This window comes from Asparagus officinalis, chromosome 6 (assembly GCF_001876935.1).
Source record: "Asparagus officinalis chromosome 6, Aspof.V1, whole genome shotgun sequence".
Classification (NCBI taxonomy): domain Eukaryota; kingdom Viridiplantae; phylum Streptophyta; class Magnoliopsida; order Asparagales; family Asparagaceae; genus Asparagus; species Asparagus officinalis.
In genome coordinates, this window is record NC_033799.1 from 47,072,554 (window position 1) to 47,082,492 (window position 9,939).

The following is a 9,939-nucleotide window of genomic DNA, read 5'->3' on the forward strand; positions in this document are numbered from 1 at the left end:
GGCGGGCTGGAGCAGCAGCACGGGTGGGGCGGCATCAAACTAGAGCGGCAGCGCGGAGCGAGAAGCGGTGCTAGGCGGCGGCACAGGGATCGGGTAGGGTTTTCAGGTTCGGGGTTTTAGGAAATGTTAGGGCATAAAATTTCAGTAGTTTTTTATTTTAATTTTTAAAAAATTGGATTCCACCTTCCTAGAAGGAAATTTTCATCTAGGGAATATCCTATACGAAAATTTTCGTCTAGAAATGTGGGACACACTTTTTAAAAAAGTTAATTTCGAAAATCCTTCTATAAAAACTTACGTAGGCAGTTTTCCGTCTAGGGTGATTCATCCTAAACAGAATATCATACGTCGATGTTTCCCTTATCCCTGACAGAATTTTTTCCGTCTAGGATAAGTCCGTCTAGTATGCTTCGATTTTTGCTAGTGTAGCAACAATTAGTTGGGTAGTTTATAATTAAAAAAAAATTGATCATGAAGATAACTATTGTGACTGGTTGGTTTCATTGATTTGATTCTCTAATAGTATGATCACTGCAGTTAGCTTTTGCTCTTTTGTTCGTGTCATTAACTTCTCGTATACTATTGAGTTGTTTTTAATTTAACTTTTATTAATGAAATTAAAACAGGGTAGTTTCTCGGTTTCGCTAAAAACAAGACTATTTTGGATACCTAATTGACCCAGTCAAGTTTACTCGTTAAAAAAAAGAAGGCCATCCTGGTGTTTAATTTTCAAATAACGAAATTCAGTTTACTGAAATTTCATTTGCGCAAAACGCACATAAACAACTGCCGAATATTTGATACGTGTCGCTCAAAATTTCCGAGGTCCCATCATCATTTTAGGATCCAATTTTTAGTGGGTAGTCTCAAGATTCCGGTAACCGAAGCAGTTATTGGGCCCCACTTTCCTTCTTAAATTAAGAGTGGTGCTAGGGGTACACCCCCAACCACACCCTCCACCATACCTCCTCTTCCTCTATAGTGCATTGGGTCCCACATCAAATTTTTTAAAGAGTGGTGTTAGAGGCACACCCCCTACCACACCACCAACCACACCCTCTTCTCCCATCGCTACAGTAAACTGGGCCCCACATGGGATTTTAAAATTTTTAAAATCCCATGTGGGGCCCGGTTTACTGTAACGATGGGAGAGGGGGGTGTGGTTGATGGTGTGTTAGGGGGTGTGCCCCTAACATTATTTTTTTTAAAAAAATTTAATGTGAAACCCAATGCACTATAAAGGGAGAGGGGGTGTGGTTGAGATTGTGGTTGGGGGTATGCCCCTAACATTTCTATTAAATTAAAAGCTACAAAGCCCTTAGGGCCCGTTTGGTTGTATGTTTTTACCATGTAAAATGATGGAAAGTGTAAAAAAGTGGGTCCCAATGTCAGCTTTCATCACTTTCAATTGTTTGTTTGTAATTGTGAAAATAGTGTAAAGTGGTTTCATATGCTGATGTGACTTGTAAAGTGATTTCATAAAAAAAAAGACATAATTTTAGGAGAAAGCTGACATTGAAGTCAGGAAAAAGTAATTTCAACCAATATGATCACTTGAGTAGGGACCACTTTTTACACTTTCTAAACAAACAATTAAAGTTTTATTTTGCAAACCAAATAAGTGTTTTATGATTCCAATGGAATAAAAAACAAACAAAAAAAAGAGTAAAAGTGAAAATGATGAGGTGGACAACAACTTTCCAAGTTGTGTCATAAATACACAACTTTACCAACAACAACCAAACAGCCCCTTAACGACACGCGTCAACGGGGACCCATTTCCTACGTGGAGCACCACACAGATTTCCGTCACGGGACCTACGCGTGGCGGTTGCTGTCGATCGTTGGGGGCAAGGTGGGTCCCTGTCCACCGACTTTAACGACCAGCGAAACTTTAATGGAATTAGCATGCAATCAAAAGAGCTAATAAATACGTGTTAGCTATGGAAAGTGATCCCTCAACGGCACTTTTCTCCTATTTGGTCTTCACTTTTAAAGGTTGGGTAGGGTTTAACAAATAAAAACGAGAGAAAAAAAAGGAGAAGTAAAAGATAAAGGAGATTATAATATATAATATGCGTGGGATTACTCGTGGAAGGTTCTGCTGATTGAATAGGAATAAATTCAGTTTGATGTTTTTGTCTGAAACTTTGGTCGAGTGACTTTTGTTTATAGATGACAGTGAAGTTTGGGACGCAAATAATTGATGCGACTTAAGGGGTTTGGCCAATATTCTACAATTCACACCATTAAAGTTTGACCGTTCTACTCCTATGGATGTAGGTGAGTAATGGTGGATTTAGAATTTTTGAAAAGCGATATCACTATTAACAATTTAAAATTTTAAAATTATCTTCAATAAGCTTTTACATTAAAAAAAAGTACGTAATCACATTATTAATAATATTATTAGAGACATCCCTATCAAATATATATTACTAATCACGGGTTCTAAATATATCATCCTCAATATATGTCACACTAATCACAGGTTTCTTGGTCCAGATATTTAATTGCAGTACAAGTTTTTACTGGGTAAAATTTTAAAAAATACCGTCAAGGTTTGGCGTTTTCAAGAAGTCATCTTCAACACTCAACACCTCTCAAAAATATATCTGATGGCATTAACCGTTATTTTCACATGAATGAATAAAATTGCGCTAAAAATATTTTTGTCAATAAAAAGTGAGATTCATGCCTTTTGGGAAAACAATGAAAATTGAAGGGAGGTTTCTAAGAATATTCAAACTTAAGAGGGGTTTTATGTAATATACCCTTTTTAGTTGAAGGGGTCTTTTGTCCACCTTGATCAAAGTGGGGTCACGTGACCCCACTTTAATCAAGTCTGCTACTGTTCGCGAGGAAATACAAGTGAAAGTATATGTTGTTGAGTTGAGAGGAGTGGTGGATACTAAGAAATATATTGTTATTATTTCTTTAGTTCTACAAACACATTATACTCCCAAATACTCTCTCTCTCTCTCTCTCTCTCTCTCTCTCTCTCTCTTCGCCTCTGCTATTGGTATGTCTTACAAATCAAACTTAGGGGAGTATATATAGGTTTTCTTATGGGGTAGGTATACACTATTAGGGGTTAGGTGATTACTGTAGCAAGTTAGGTGACGAGTTAGGTAAAACTGCTGACATTAACACTCCCCCTCAGCAGTGACTTCTCTATCCATGAATCCAAGCTGACTTCGAAATTCTGTAAACTTTGAAGTACCTAGTGCTTTGGTGAATATGTCAGCTATTTGTTCGTTTGTCCTGATTGGTTTCATTACGACCTCCTCCTGAAGAACTTTCTCTCGAAGAAAGTGATGATGTACTTTGATGTGTTTCGTCCTAGCATGAAAAATTGGATCATATGCCAATCGTATTGCAGACTGTTTATCATAATGTAAAGCTACTGAATAGTCTGTGGACTGATGTAGACACTACAAGAAATTACGTCTTAAACGAAGGGATTTCCCTTCGTTAAACAGCAGAAAACCTTTGTTATTGTATGCTAACGACAGGAAAAAATCCCTTCGTCACCCGTCGTTGAAGCCTTCTTCGCTAAAGGGTCACAAAGGTTATAATACCCGTCGTTATAGAGTCTATAACGATGGAACATATTACCGTCGTTCATATCTACGATGGTAATTATCAATCGTCGTTACCATCAGTGACGGGGATTTTTTCCCCTCGTTCATATCTGCAATGGTAATTATCACCATCGTTACCATCAATGACGGGAATTTTTTCCCGTCGTTACTGTAAATAACGGTTTGTTATTCTCGTCGTTGTTGTGTAATGATGGTTTCGTACTCCCGTTGTTATTGTGTAATAACGGGTGAGATCCCCGTCGTTGAAAACCTATTAATGACGGTTGGATACTGTCGTAGAAGTCCTCATGGTGGGTAATTAGTAACCCATCAATGATGGTGCTTTCCTTTTGTTGATGTACTAAATAAGGTTTATAAAACCGTCATTGTAGACTATAAATTTCTAATATACATTAATAACAATATTTCTATTCATAGGCAACTATCATAGAAAACCTTCATATTATTCTCAACATGACACTGAGATTCACAACACAAATATATTAAAAATACCCAATAATTAATAAAAGGGAAAACAAAAACTTCATTCATTAATAACATCAATAAATAAAATTCTACCATATTCAAATATTCAATACTAATAACAAGAGTTAATATCCCAATTTGTTCCAAAGAAAAATACGTGAAACTATCAAAAGCAAATTAAAGTAAAAGTTACAGAAAGACACTTCTTTTCATCTCTAATCAATGTCAAAAAGAAGACTCGAGCTACCCCCTCTCCTAGTCTTGCATGGATAGCCTGAAAAATTAAAAAAATCACATAATTAAGAAATATCAATGAAGCAAATACTAAAGTACATAACAAAGAGTGTTTATTTTTCTTGTGTATTTGTGAGCTTGTGTCTGTAACAAAGGTTGTTTCTTTTTCTCTTGCACTTGTGAGGTTGTGTGTCTGAGTGTGTATTTCAAATGAGAATGAATAAAATAACCAACTCTGTTTAATATGTCTTGTTCCGCCTCATGTGCTTTCTTTGAGGATTGATTCTTCAACTCATCTTCATGCCGCTGTCTCTCCATCCAGGCAAAGCATAACAGAAAAAGGAAAATTATATAGGTGGGCAAGTGTTTGTGGAAAGCATCAGAATACTTGCCGCTAATAAAAGAAAATTCAAAAAATTATATAGGTGGGCAAGTGTTTGTGGAAAGCATCAGAATACTTGCCGCTAATAAAAGAAAATTCAAGATAAGCTACTACTAACTGTTAACCATCACAAATTAAGACAATATACGACAGTAAAATATCTAGACCATGCACTATTCAGAACTGCATTGTTGCTACAAAATAATACGGTGCCAATTAAATACAGAAGAAAAATGTTCAACATCATGAGAAAACAAAAATCTAGCAGGACAGATAACTTCATGGTACATAAGAGACCAAAATATATAGAAAAGTTTTTAATTAGACACAAACGCACATGGGCAGCCAAAATCTGTAAGAACATAATCTTCCAGCCACACATTAATAAAATTGAATAGGCCATTGAGCAAGTCAAGCTAACCTCCTTTGAACTAAGCGGATGAAATGTTGTGGAGGAACAAAAGCACGCTCCATATCAACTAGAGCAACAACCATCTTTGTTGCCTCATTTTTAAAACTTTCCAAAGCAGCAGATGCAATGCAACAACCTTGAAAGAATTTTTCAACAATTAGATTTTGGCAAACTATTTGTATATTAAACATGCTACAAGGAAAATAACAGGTTAGTTACTTATGTATGGTGACCGCAGAGAGGAGAATTACCTCACGCTTGAATGGTGGGTATCTACCTAGTCTAGGTGTGGTATTTGTAGCAGAAGAAACTATATCAAGCAGAATACGGTGCACCTGTTTGAACAGTCAATACATTAAGATAAACAGATGAATAGTCAACTTAGCTATTTTGTTCCATCAGTTTACCGAATCTACAAAAATTATTGAGAATCAGTGTCATGTTCCCTAGGCCAGGTAACTTCCCATACGATCTCCAGAACACAATAAGAATAATCTACATCCTCCCCAACAGATGGAAGGTATTTAATGCATGGCTAACAAATACTCATACCAAAATGATAGAAGTGAGCATCTTTTTATGTGATTTAGATGCTTAATATTAATACTCATACCAAAATTGGTTGAAGATGGAGAGAAGCCAACTATCTCAAATATTGTCCATGAATGTCACCTGCATTGAACATGAATCTTTAACAACGAGCATCCTAAAAATCACTTTTCAATCTAAAAGTATCATGTGTAAATGCCTCAAAATATTTCATTCTCCAATGCAAGAAAGAAACTATTAACGTGTTAAATTACCAAAAGAAAAGGTTGTAGTCATATCAAGAAATAGTTTCATATGGAGAATAACATAGAAATATGCAATGTAGGAACTCGTACATCCCTTGAATTCATGAAAACAACTCAAACCTTTAAGACATCAGAATATACATGGCAGTTTAACATGGTTTACATAAGCAAAGACAAGCATTTACACTAACGTTAGAGTCACAGTACAAAAAGGAAGTGAAGACAATAAACCAACCTTGAGAACATTAACCTTCCATCATCATTTCTTTCTAAAAGGTAAGAAAAAGATTACATTACAAAAGAATTGGACTAAATGGGCAAAGATGCTTCCGACAATGCTATGCTACTAAGACTTTCGAATGGATAATCTATTCTAAATTAAACAAATTAAAGATATAATTTATTTATCAAGTGAATCCGAGAAGTTTGATTGCCTTCACCTATCAACACGGGTACTTTGACATTCCATCTTCAGACCTAACACCCTTCTTGTCTTTTCATTGTCTTTGAAGATCATTTCTTCCCTAATACATCCATCTTTTACTAAAACATTAAATTGTGTGCAGTATAGCTTACTCTCCATAGAACCTAATACATCCATCTTTTACTAAAACATTAAATTGTGTGCAGTATAGCTTACTCTCCATAGAACTCCCCTTTCTTCTCTAGTTACATGTTGCTAACATTAAATTGTGTGCAGTATAGCTTACTCTCCATAGAACTCCCCTTTCTTCTCTAGTTACATGTTGCTGAGAGTTCATGCATGTTCTTGGATCAATTACTAGTTCATCTCTCCTTTCAATTTGCGTGATATAAATTCAGTAAGAGCATTCGAAGATGCTCGCATAATCTATCTCCATAGCATCTCATCGATCAAATTACTATATTAAATCCATGCTTTCACCTCAAACCTAGTAAATATCTCACCTTTCCAAACCCTCTGCCCAAAAAATTAAAAAAAGTATTTAAAAGAAGGAGAGAAATTGTAATCTAACTGCAGATCTTGATGGGGGCGTGCAGCTGAAGAAGATTGGGCTGCGACAAGAACACGTGCTTGGAATCAACCCAGAGCCGCCGGATCTCCACCTCTGAGAGCTGGACCTGCTTCGCCCCCTCTGAATCACTCGAGCGGGACCTCAACAACGCCTTTGTTGATCTCCATCTGTAGATCCTTGTGGTCATTACCGTCAACAGTGCACCCGACTATAGAAAAAAAAAAGTCCAACAAAAAAACCTAACAGGCCACCGTCAACAGGCAGGAGGCAGAGTGGCCGTCAGTGTTATGGTGCACGTGGATGTCACCCAAGCTGAAGAGGCAGAGGGTGAGGACGAGGGCTCATCAGTGGTGGAGGCGCTAGAGGGAGCAGATCCTTAGGAGATTAGGGTTTGAGATGAGGGATTTCCAGAGAAAAGGGCCTCCACGGAGCCGTCCCTACGGTTGCGGACCCAACTGTTGAGGCCCAGCTCGCATGTGTTCTCCATCGTCCAATCCCTGAAGAACAATCCTTGGACTCGGCCCTTAACCACCACCCGAACCTAAAATAGAGAAAGAAAACGAATTAAAAAGATCGAAGAGAGAAAAGATCGGGGTGGGGGCGGAGCTTACGGTCTTGATCGATGAGGGGTTAGGGTTTGAGGAGGCGGAGATGGCGGTGGACATTGACGATGATGATGATGATGAGGGGGTTGGCGCCATTGCGGACATAGACGCCGTCGATGAAGTGGGGGATGCGGCCAACGATAGGGAGCTGGTAAGGTCAAGGTTTGGAAGTTTTAGAGAGAAAGGGGATGAAAATTTTGAGAGAGATTTTGATAAATAAGGGAGAAATATTTGGGGCTGCTAAACTTGAAAAATTGAAACCCGCGGTACTCTAATTTTTACTGTGTCATCTAGGTAATTGACCCCTTCGTCTTTCTTTAAGGAGACCCAATAACAACGATATTAGAATCAAATCAATGAAGGGATTAGAAATCCGTTATCCCATCTCATATTATTTCTCTAATATTTATAATTACTTGACGAAGGTTTTAAAACCCGTCGTTATTATATGCACATTAATGATGGTCAACTGGTCCCTTCACTAATTTTTGTCGTTAAATACCGGATTTCTTGTAGTGAGATCTCTTATTAACTAAAAAAATCCACGTACTTTCCTAAGCTGTCATTGCTGATGATTTGTACTCCGCCTCTGTAGTTGACCATGACACCATTGATTATCTTTTGCTATACCAAGATATAGCCACGGAACCGAGACTAAACACGTATCCGGTAGTAGATCTTCGGGTGTCATGATCTCCAGCATAGTCAACATCACAATAGCCATAGACTTCACATTCTTCTCTTTTCTTATACATGAGATCATAATTAACTGTACCCTTGATGTACCTTAGGATCCTTCGGACTGCTTCTAAGTGAGGCTTCTTCGGTTTCTGCATGTATCAGCTCATCACACCAACTACAAATGAAATATCTGGTCTTGTCATTGTTAGATAGATCAAGCTTCCAACTAGTTGTTGATACATAGTTGGATCTTCCAAATATTTTTCTTCATGTGCACACAATCTCAGATTTGTCTCCATCGGTGTTGAGATTGACTTGCAGTTGAACATCCCATACTTGAGCAGCATGTCCTTCGCATATTTTTCTTGGCAAAGGAATAGTCCATCCTTCCTTCGGTTGACCTCCAATCTGAGGAAATGTTTGAGCTCCCCAAGCTCCTTCATTTAAGACCTGACCAAGAGATTTGTCCTCGTTCTTTGGATTTCCATTTCATCATCTCTAGTTAGGATTAAGTCATCCACATAGACCAACACGATTGCTAGACTATTGCTAGTCTGTTTGATTAATAAACTAGAACCTACAGAAGCAAAAGAGTATCTACTTTGAATTAAAAACTCATCAATCTTACCATACCAAGCTCTCGGAGCTTGCTTTAGTCCGTAGAGAGCTTTTTTTAGTTTACAAACATATCTTTCCTTTTCCTTGCTCTCAAATCTGATGGGTGCTCCATGTAAATCTCTCGATCCATTTCACCATGTAGAAATGCGTTCTTCATGTCCATCTGCCAAAGCTTCCAACTCTTGCTGGCTACTAGAGCTAGCAGAACTTGAATTGTTGTTATCTTGACAACTGGACTGAATGTCTTATCATAATCCAGACCATACTATTGAGAAAATCCTCAAGCAACCAAGGTTCTTTGTATCTCTCAATCGACCCATCCAGTCGAGTATTGACTTTGTAAACCATTTGCAGGAGATAGGTTTGGTATCTTTGGGCTTTAGCACCAACTCCCAAAGTTTGGTTCTGCTATAGAGCTTGAATTTCTTCCTCCATTGCTCGTCTCCATTCAGCAATTTCGTATGCTTCCTCAAAGCTAGATGGCTCATTCACATCTTCCATAATGGTAGCATTAGCATACTTAGGATTTGGCTTTCTGGGTCTCGTTGATCTTCGAAGTGGTTCTTCTTCGATGTCCTCTATCTGGCTCAGGTGCTCTTCTTCTGGCATTGTCTGATAAACACCAGTTTTCTATGGATTATTCTCCTTTGAGATTGTTGAAGAGCTTGATTTTGTCTTCTTTGATTGATGTAGTCCTTCTTCCTTACCTGGCTCTCTCAGCTTATTCTGCAACTGATCCTCTAGATCACTAGAGTTTGGGAGTGCAATTTCTTGTGAAGCCCACCAAGACGAGGCTTTGTCAAACACAACATTCCTTGATGTGTAGCACTGTCCGGTTGTGGGATCACAACATCTCTATCCTTTTCTTTTATTGTTATACCCCGCAAATATACATCTTATAGCCTTTTTATCGAACTTATTACGTAAGTGATCAGGCACAAAGACATAATATACATAACCGAAAACTCTGAAATGGCTTACGGTTAGGTTGGTATTCCACAACTTCTGAAAGGACGACATGAACAACAGCTTCAGTTGTGGTAACTGATTAATCACGTGTGCCGCAGTCTTCATACACTCAGTCCAAAAACGTCCCGACACGTTCTTGGTGTGAAGCATGCTTCTACAAATTTTAGCGAGATGATGAT